At 36.7% G+C, this 10992-nt stretch overlaps 1 protein-coding gene across 1 annotated transcript in view; it reads left to right on the top strand.

Moving 5' to 3' along the window:
- The window catches only part of LOC108363338 (myosin regulatory light chain sqh), a gene marked incomplete at its 3' end in the record, with an annotated part of 16345 nt that overhangs the window by 4435 nt on the left and 918 nt on the right, over positions 1-10992 (top strand). The window lies entirely within an intron of this gene.

Below are 10992 nucleotides of genomic sequence, written 5' to 3'. Positions count from 1 at the left end.
AGTAAGTGTGGCACCTTTCTGAAATCTTTATTAAATGAGCAATTTTTTTATGTAATGTAAAGTTATAGCTCAGTACATTTTTTTTCACCCGAGATAGTCAAAGTTGGGGAAGAAAATATCAAAAAGTTAAAAATCCAGAAATAGTCCTAATTTTATGATGGTTCCCCCACCTACCTTGCCCTAAAGTTTGGCACGTTACTTCTGGGACACCCTGTATATATAAATGTGAATGTCTGTTTGTTTATTACCTTATAACTTTTGAACCACTGCACGGAATCGCACGAAACTTTGCACACTTATTTTTTTACCACGGGAAGGTTATAGGTATGGTTTTGTTTGCAAATATGGTGTCAATGCCACCTCCCATAGGCCTGCAAATTTTTAATCAGCTATAACTTCAGAACCCTAAGGCTATCTGCACACTGGTCGTCCAATCATAGTTGCGTTATCGTCTGGCCCTGAAATTTTGAGCCGAGCACATGCATTTCAAAGGAGATCTGCACACTTGTCGTTATCGGCTAGTTATCGGCAAATCGTAGAAGATGCAGAAACGGATAAGTACGGCACTGTCGTTTGCTAATCGTTGTGCACGCATTGTTTGTTTACATTTTATGGGGAAAAAATAGTGAAAAGGTGAATATTTGCATAAAAATTAGTATTTTTTGGATAAAATCTATGGAAATTATTAAAAGGTGGATAATTGCATTAAGATTCAATAAATGTGAGCGTTTTAACTATAAAATATGACGAAATTGTAAAAAGTATCTGTGTGCATGCACAAAACACATTTCAGGAAAAGAAAAGGAGAGATATTACTGAAAAATGATGTCTAGAATTGTTGCAGCACAGTCTATATTTAAAAAAATGCAAGTTTTTGTAAATATTGCGCGAAAATATCAACCAGAAAAACAGGAAATACCTGCTCCAAGTGAATTTTTAGACGCCAAATGAATTGAAACATCACGACCGAGTGTGCGAAAGTGTAGTCGGCATGTAATCGTTTCATCATGATTGTGACGATGAAGTAACTATGATTGGACGACCAATGTGCAGAAAGCCTAAGTCACATGAACTTGAAATTTGGTATGCAGACAAATGCATGGTAGATGCTTATAGTAAGGTATATATAAATGACTTTGTAGGAGGGGGCGTGGCATATCTCATAGTCGTATAATTTTTAATCAGCCATAACTTCGGAACCATAAGCCATATAAAATTGAAATTTGGTATGCAAACATATCAATGTTAGGTGCTTATAGTAAGGTTTATATAAATGAGTTTGGGGGCTGGCACATAATATAGGCGTGGAATTTTTTATCAGCCATAACTTCGGGACCATAAGTCACATGACTCCTTTAAATCCTTTTGATATGCCTTTCGAATTTAAAAGACCTCAGTTTCCAGTTCGCTTAGCTTTTGCAATGACAATAAATAAGAATTCTTTAAAGTAAAACCCGAAACTTTATCGAAAATAAAATGTATGATAATTGTATTGGAAAATGCATTTATGTTAATAGATACTTTGAAGTATTAAAAAAATGCTGTGAAATCGTATTAGAGTTATTATTCGAAAGAAATTAGATAGTATTTCTTCTATTGTATAATTTATTGGAGATATTTTAACCTAAATAAAAACACCTGCAGTGCCAAAAAATTATTGCATTTCATTCCATAACACCCAAGCTATACAGGTGTCCTACCATATGCTGCTACCGCGGCTATAGTAAAATTAGAGCAGAAAGAGAGTATAATATCTTTACATAAAGTATTTTTCATGTTTCTATAAAGACGTGGGGTGAAACCCGCGGGTAAAAGCTAGTATGTATATAAAAAACACAGCACTTACATTCAAATTAATAAGAACAAAATAAACAAAACATCACAATAATCGCTTCTCTACATTCATTTCTGCATCATCGTCCATCTGTTTTTCTATTGCACCTTATTGCTGTCCTGTATGCGCAATCTATCGACATCTTCTTTGAATTTAATTGCGTCTTGTATTTGTACTTGTATGCACAGGCCTTCTAATCAGCGTTGTCGTTTTGCTTAACACCCCTATTGCGAGTGTCGACTAGTAGTAGATAAACGACTATTATTCGATTATCGCTTTTTCATGGTATTGTGGATGTCGATTTATAGTTCAATTAAACGACTGTGAATATTTTAAGTCGCTCATCCTTCTACAACTGTTTGTTTTTAGAAGGATGAACGACTAAAAACTATTCACACTCATTTATTGAACGAGAAAACAACATTGGTAATACCATGGATAGTCGATAATCTACTAAGAGTCGTTTATCTACTACTAGTGTAAATTTTAGCAAACTTGATTATTTTTTTTTTTTTTTATTTGTTTTGCTAAATTTTTTGATTAAAATATTCAAAAAGGATAATTTTTCTCAAGATTTCATTTCTAACGAATCAATTTTTAATCAATTTTATTTTAAAATCCCATATAAAGTTCCAGGAAATGTTGCTCTACACAACTCCCGATCCTCGGCCGTCGCATTTTCAAACCTTCGAGTGATCTTCTGGCATGAAATCGTTTCTCATAAAAACCATTTGCAGTTTGGAGGCGACCTTAGGGCAGCTAAATGTTATAGGAGTATATGTTGAAAGCCTGAAAAAATGTGTAGGTAATAGTTTTCAAATTAAGCAACTGCTAGACTATTAAATCCTTACTTTTGATGACAAAACTGATCCTTAGATTGCCTTTACTTACTTACTTGCTTATTTTTTATTTTTATAACCAATTTACCAAGCTTGGTAAGAAAGGCCCAAATTAATTAAATAAGTTGCTTAATTTTTACGGGATTTGCTAAATTTTTTGTAACGTTTTTGGTAAATTTTATTTTTCGGCCGCGGCAACACTGCTTCTAATGTTAGTCTGGTTCGCACTCGTTTTTCTATGTCTAATATTTTGGTGTTTTCGAAGTCAGCCGCATGTCCGCTGTCTGTCAAGTGTTGGGCTAGTGCTGTAGTTGATTTTTTGTTTCTTACGTCTGCTTTATGTTCGCCTATTCTGAGTCCAAGGGCGCGCTTTGTTGTGCCTATGCACAGCGTGGCGACGAATAACTGTTACCCCGGTTTTTTTGAGAAATAAAAGGGTCCTTTATAGATTTTGCAAAAAAGTATTTTATTGTTAATTTTCCACAGATTTTACTTTAGTTGTATTAATTAGTTATTAAATTTTAATTCCTACTTACATTTGCCAGCAGTTTAAACTTTGAGAGAAAAGTTCATTTGGCACACAAGTCTTTTTCAGGTGTATTTTTTCTTAGGCTTTGTACAAAAAAATACAAAAAAGAAGAAAACTGTATAAGGTTGGTCGAATGAATGGCCGTCCTAGTCACCAGTTCCGAGTCTATTCGATTTTTAAGTATGAGGCCTTATGTTGGACAAAAGGGGGAGTATAATGGACTCAAAATGGAGAAAATTTGCCTATGGTTACAGAAGATATGGAATAAATTAACTGACGAAGACCTGCGTGCCAAATGAAGTTTTCTATCAAAGTTTACACTGCTGGCAAAAGTAAATAGCGATTAAAATTTAAAAACTAATTAATACAACTAATGTAAAATCTGTGGAAAATTAACAATACAATACTTTTTTCGCACATTTCTCAAAAAAACCGGGGTAACAGTTATTCGTCGCCACGCTGTATAATTTATTGCAAGGCTCGCCATGATAAACTACATCATGTTGTTGTTCTTTGCTGATTTCGTCTTTTGTTTTGCTAAACATTTTGTTGAGAGTGCTATGCGGCTAATGTGCGAATGTTAAATTTTTTATTTGGATATTTTTATGTAGTGTTTTTGTATCCTTTAATATTATTTTTATGTAGTGTTTTGACTCCTTTAAATATTTTGCTTTCATTTCTGTTTGCCGGTTCGGTGTTCGTTCCAGATGATTTTTGTCTGCATTTTGTTGTTGATATCAATCTGTCTATAGTTTTGCCTGGGTATCCGTTCCTTAACAATATGTTTTTACTTTTTCTGATGTAATCTTTTCTGAACGCCTGGTCGCTCAACGCGACCTTGTTTATAAGGTTGAAGCTGTGTTCTTCTTTTGTGCCCAAGGATGATTAGAATGATAATTTATCATTCTAGAAGATGCTATGGCATTACCATAGAACAAACCTTGGTCCACACTGAAAATAAAATCTGCGTAAATATAACGAAGACATACGTACATTTTACGAAATTTTTCTTCATTTTGAGCCACGAAAGTTTTCGTTTATTGTACAAAACCGTTTTCGTACATACTACGAAAAGTAATGAATATCCAGATCCCGGGACTAATCCCGGGATCCCGGGATTGTGATAACGACATCTCGGGATCGGAAAAAGCTGAAAAATTAACATCCCTAGTATACATACGTACGGTGACCATATTTATGAGAGCCGAATACGGGACAAAAAATAATTTTGCAAATTTTTTCCACAACAGCTTACAGATCTTAAAGCCTTCTTCAGTCATCCTAGAAACATCCCTGAAACAGTATCCTTTTAGTAACATCTCAAATTTGTAGGATGATTTTCTCGAGATTTTTACCCCGTAAAATTTGTTAAAAAAATTCGTTAAATTTTAGTATAATAAAGTGCAATTTTAATGGCTTACCATTAATTTTTGGCAATTTTTTTGGTTGACGGTGTTTTTTTCATACAAAGTAACATTTTTTTAAAAGAGAAGCAAATGAGCAGCACTTTTCACTCGCACTTTATTACACTCAATTTTAACGAGTTACAAAACTGTAAACCAAATTTTTTTCTAAAGATTCTTATTAAAAAGTTTGAACTTTTGGTAAAACATTGCAGAATTAATTTTTATAGTTTTTTTGCACAAAGTTGGAAATTTGGTATTATATGGTTTTTGTTAGGAAAAGAGCTTTACTTTCATAAAATAAATGATAAACATTAATTAAACTAAGGAAAAATAGTCAAAATTTACTAAAATGTCGAGTCCTAATTTCTATTTTGGTCGATTCGAATCACAGGCATTCAGATTAGAAAATAATGTTTATGGAGAAAATTACGATCATATGTATACCACCATTACTGAAAACTCGTTCATAGGCATGCCATTTTAATGAGCTGTTAAGGCGTCGAAACACCGAATACGGGACAAATACAGAACATTAAAAGAAATACAGAACATTTGGCGTCCCGTACAAAATAAATAAATTAACCAGCACAATGGGTCAAAAAAGAGGACTGTCCCGTATAATACAGGACGGATGGTCACCGTAGGTATACGTAATGTCGGTTTTGTAACAAGATCTCAGGCCAAGTAGTACTGCTGGTATTAGCTCTAGCCAAGCTACTTGAGGAGTGAACATTAAAGCTGCCTTTAATGAGCGTTGCCAGCGCTCTATCATCCCATTGGATTGAGGACGATATGCTGTTGTGTGTATGTTTCGGCCACCAACAAGTTTACTCAGATTTTGAAGCAATGCAGATTCAAATTGGGCGCCTTGATCTGTCGTGATCGTTTTTGGAGACCCAAACCTGGATTCCCAATGAACCCAAAACGCATTTGCAACAGTGTCCACTGTTACCTCTTTCAGCGGTATTGCTTCGGGCCAGCGAGAAAAACGGTCGATCATTGTAAGACAGTAGCGAAAACCTTGCGTATGTGGCATGACAATTATGACCAAATGAACGTGATCGAATCTGTTGTTAGGTACATCAATTTTTTGCGGTATTTATTTGTTGTGGCGATGAATCTTCGCATGCTTGAAAAGGCGAACTGCATCGTATACTGCAAGTAGCTCTCGGTCATATGTGCTATAATTTTTTCTGTGCTACTGAGTTTTCTCGAAAATAAGCCTAGAGGTTGCCACGAATTATTCACTTTTGCTCAAGTGCTAATTTGAATTTGGCATCGGGTGCTGGGTGAGCCAGGAGAGCAGCATTGACAACGCTTTTTTTGCAAGCTTCAAAGGCGTCGACTGCATCTTTCGTCCATAGGACTTTTCGTTTATAATTTTTCTTTATGTTACGAATGAAATCGCTCAGAGGTGCCTGCATCTCTGAAGCATGCGGAATACAACGACGGTAATAGTTTATTACACCCAAGAAACGACCTAGCTCGCATATAGTTTCTGGTCTCTTGAAATCTGCTATCGCCTTTATGTGGCGTTCTTTATGTCTTCCTCAGCCATAGGAATTTGGTAGTATGCGCGCACTAGGTCGAGCGTTGAAAAAACTGTACTACCATGTAACTTGTTGACGAAGTCGTGGACGTGGGCGATAGGATAATGATCAGGGACCGTTATCGAATTTAGCTCGCGATAGTCGCCACACGCGCGCCAGCCCCCGCACTTTTTGGCCACCATATACAAAGGGCTAGAACTTTTTGAAACCCTGCAGATGGCTTGTTGCAGCAAAGGTTAACTTCTGCGTTGGTGTTGGTTGATTTTTCCGACAGGGTGGTAGAATGATTCGTTCAAAAATAAGTTAACTTCTGCCTTAGCTGCTTCAAGCCTTTCGCCTATTCGACGTGGTCTGCTGGCCACCGCGTTACCAGATCTTTCGGTATGGTGTTGAACTGAATGAGAAACTGTGTGGCCATCAATTTTCGAAGGTATCTTTATGACGTCGACAAACTCTTTTAGAACATTGTAAAGATTGTTTGCTTTATTAAGCGTTGATACTGTAAAAATACGTGTATTGATGAGACCCCCACTCGTTGTGAGGCCCGTTGTCGTGTCAATGATACTTTTGTTGTTCAGATCAATCAGCAATTTATAATTCGCCTAAAAATCTGCGCCTATCATTGCAGTGTGTACGTCAGCTATTGTAAATAGCCAGCTAAATGATCATCGTAAGCCCAAATCGATATGAAAGGGTTGATTACCATAGGTTTGTATAACCGTGTGATTCGCTGCATACAATTGTAAGTCGCATTGTTTGATTTTATTATTTGCTAACGAGCGTGGTATGACAGACACCACCTATCCAGAATCAATAAGAAAATTAAACCCGGATTTTTTACCGCGAACGTATAAGCTCATCTCATTAGTCTGCTTGTTTTTGTTGTTTTGAATGTTGGGACAAAGAGTTGTATGGTTAACGCTGCAAATTTTGCGGCTGTTGCCAATAAGCGTTATTGGTGACAGCCGTTTCATTTTGACGACTTGTAACGCGTACAATTATGGCAGTATTTCCTGGCGTTACCTCCAAACTTTGCATGAAAAAACCATAGTGCTGGTTGCCCCTCAGCATGGAGTTTCTTTGCAGATGCTTTTGGGGTTGCCTGGTGAGACCTGCTTCGGCTTCTGGAAGATTTTAAAACTTTTAGCTCGTTGTCATTTTACTCACCTTTTCGATAAGCGACTTCAAAGCTGCACTCATTTCTGCCAAAGACATCGTGACAGATACCCCCTGGATTGAATTGTCGGATGGGGACGTTTGCGTTGCTAGTATGCTACTTGTGTTAGTTGCCACTGCTTCGAGCATTTTGTCTGCTATCTTCGCTAGTTTTTCAATGTCCTTCCCCTCCCAAACGCTTAAAACTGGACGTATGGACTGTGGCATTTCGCCGATGAATAACGTATGAATGATTGCTTCGCTTCCGGGATCAGGAGCCAGCCGATGCATGTAAGACAAAATTTCTGTTGGCTTCATACCTGCTGTGCTACCTCCTTGTAGCAAACGACGTAGTTTTGACTCAGCACTTTCCGCAAATTTGTCAAGTAACCGTGTTTTCAAGGCGTCGTATTTGTTCGTTTGTGGTGGCTTTGTTATGAGGTCCTCAACAAAGAATGTGATTTCATCTTCGAGATGTATGGTGGCAAAATCGAATTTATCGTCGTCGCATTGCACTTTGTACAAACCGTCCGCTCAAGTTGAGCGAACCACAAGTGCGGATTACTCTTATTAAATTTTGGCACGATTAAGTTACCGTGTGGCCGCTGCAAATCCCTTTGCATGTTGGGCTGTGGCTCGTGCATACTCTGAAGACGTTGACATTCTAATTCCAGGGCGCGCAGTTTTTCAGGGAGCTCCTTTTTCAGTCTCGGACATTTTTATATCTTCTTTTTCAGTGAAGGAGCGCAAATTGTAGCGGGAACCTGGAATCAAACAGAACTACCGTTATGGAATAACTGTCCGTTGTGAGATTCGGTGAAAACGGCAGATTTTTCGAATTCCATTTCTGCTGTGCGAAAATTGATACAATTCCCGATCACGTCTTGGTCACCACTTTGGTTGTTTCCTTATATCGCAATAAAAGTAACTCCGTAACGTTTAATGCTTAACAAGCATTTATTCATAAAACTAAATATTAAAACTATATTTAATCAAATACAAATGTGCTGAGTATGCAGCCAATCCAAAAAGAGAATATCAAGAGTAGTGATTTATAATATTCAACAGAATAGCTACAAAAGGAATGTCAAAATAAAAGTGTTGCCAGACGTACGCTAACTAAAACAATGTGCTTGCAGTTTGATACATAGATGGCACAGTGTTGCCATCCGATCCGGTACAACTACTTGCGGTATCTTCCTCTAGAGTCTTTGATATGATACCTACAGACGAAGTTGATATCTAGAGTAGGTTGTATAGAAGCTTTGCCATAATACCTTTGCTATAAATGGTGTCTGGATACACAACATTGTAAGTTGATTAAAGCATTGTAAAATGGTTGCATACCTTTAGGATATTTTTTAATTTCTTCAACAGTGGGGGCTAAAACCTATATACTTATTTCTAAAAGGTATTTTTCTGTTACCCAACGATATCTCCTTTAATATTTTTAAAATTTAACGAATGATATCTCATTTTGAAGGAGAGGAGCTCACGTACCTGCGAAAAATAGTCACGTTGTTAAATTTTAGTTATTTATTAAAAAAATGGGGTTTAAAAAGCTGAAAGCACTGTATTCGGACAATGAAGCGCCATATCTTCTCTAATACTCCAACTAATTCAGTAATTCCCAAAGTGGTCCAGGTGGACCCCAGGGGTCCACGGGAGACTTGACGGGGGTCAACGTTGGCATGAAAGAAATATGGGGGTCCACGAGTTGGAAGTGGGGGTCCACGAAAATGTATCTGGTTTCGATAGTAAAGAACCAAATTGGTAGCTTGATAGCCTTTTATTTAACTTTAATTTTGTTTAGTGTTTTATAAAGCTATTGATGCACTGCTACACTTACCGTCGCTTTGTTTTTTCATACGTGGGGAAGCCTTAAATTCCACCTGCAGACTAAAAAGAAACGGACTTTGGTATAACACTGAGTGAGGCGAGGCGAAAATGGCTGGCGACAGAGATTTGAGATCCCTGAGGCTGTATGCTGGTTTCATTCCAGTACTGAGCCCGTACTCACACATTTTGGAATCTTCACTGATGACTCCAGAACTAACTCTGGGTCAGGAGCTGGAGTGTTTTTCGACGTTAATGTGGATAAGCTTCCGCCTTCCAGGCCGAGGTATTTGCAATGCTCAAAGCGATGGACTACGTGGTGGTAAATAGGTGGAGGAGTTTACCTGTCTGCAGTGATAGCCAAGCTGCCCAAATAAGACACATTACGAAGGAAAATCAAATTTTGTTATGTTTTCAGGTGTTAAGCGGTCGCAAAGAAAAGTTCCTTATGTTACTTTAGTTCACAAGATCATAAGAGACTGCAGTGTAGATTTAAACTACCACATAGTTCATGAAACTTAATTTCTGGTTTTTGCCTTCGTTTGCTAGGAATTGTAGAAAAAATTAAGCAAAACGAAGAAAATTTTAACATTTAAACAGTCAGAAAAAATTTATTATCAAACGGCAAAGCTGGACACAGCTGCAAATTAGAAAATAAGATCAAGATTAAATATTTGAATTTATAGAAAACGGAATAAATTCGACAGTCGAGCAAAAACATTGATTTTTATTAATTTGAATCGGCATCCCTACAACAAAATTTTTCATGCATACAAAGTCCATTAAATACTAAAATAAAAGTTTGGTGGGTTTTTCGAGAAAAAAACCGATTATTCTTGGGTTTTAGTGCTTTTTCAAATTCAAAACTTGGCAACACTGCTCTGGATGCAAATAAAAAACCAAGAAAGAAAGTTGGAGCAATTTTAATTTGAAGTTTGATTTATTTGAATTTTTGTTTTATTGTGGCGTATTAATATTTATTTCAATAGTGTCATTGAGCTTTGTACCACGATTTGTTTATTAAGAAAATTGGAAAAAACACCAAAGTTTAAGCGGTAGAAGTTATAGCTGCTGTTTCGGAGATCACCACGTCTCCTTATCTGACTTCCTTTTTCTTGACTTCTGCAGGGATCGAACCCGCATCATCGATGTGCAGAGTCAAAAGCGCAAACCACTGAGCTATGCACATCCCGTAAACTCTTGTTGCTAATCCATTTCCTTATTCAACCTACTGCTATCAAGTGCAGCTGATTCGTTAATCTTTGTTGTTTTTTGCATTTTTCCTACTAAACAAATCGTCGTACAAAGCTCAATTGCACTACTGAAAGTTTTATTATTTAAAATTTTGTGTGTGTTTCACATGGCACACTTTGATCTTAAAAAAATCTGTATAACTTTTTGACGCTTTAGAGACCAGATGCAACATCAAAATACACCTAAATGTTGTTTTTGTTCTAATACTTTACCTGTTTAATATGCCTTGATTTAACGCAAACATCTCCGAACACCATTAAGAAGTTTCACTTCAAAAACTTTAACGTCCGAACACTGTCAACAGCAACTGATTGATTTTTTTTGCCGAGGCACCAACGAAGCATCAGTCAATCATCAATTGTCGTAAGATGCTAGTATACATCATTATATAGGCTTACAAGTATGGAAAGCGCCATTTTGTTTGTTTACATTTGAAAACAGCTGAGATCACCTGATTTTCAATTCTCTCATTCTCCGCACAGAGTTACATTCAAGTTTCAGAAAAAACTTTAAAATGTAAATTGAGAAATATTTTAGAAAAATGTGTTTTTATTCATTTGAATTCAATAAAAAAGAAATTAAAAATGCG

Source organism: Rhagoletis zephyria, unplaced genomic scaffold (assembly GCF_001687245.7).
Source record: "Rhagoletis zephyria isolate East Lansing unplaced genomic scaffold, Rhagoletis_zephyria_1.1 Rzeph_scaffold_01248, whole genome shotgun sequence".
Lineage (NCBI taxonomy): Eukaryota > Metazoa > Arthropoda > Insecta > Diptera > Tephritidae > Rhagoletis > Rhagoletis zephyria.
The sequence above is the reverse complement of the archived record's forward strand: the minus strand, read 5'-3'. Positions and strand labels throughout refer to the sequence as shown.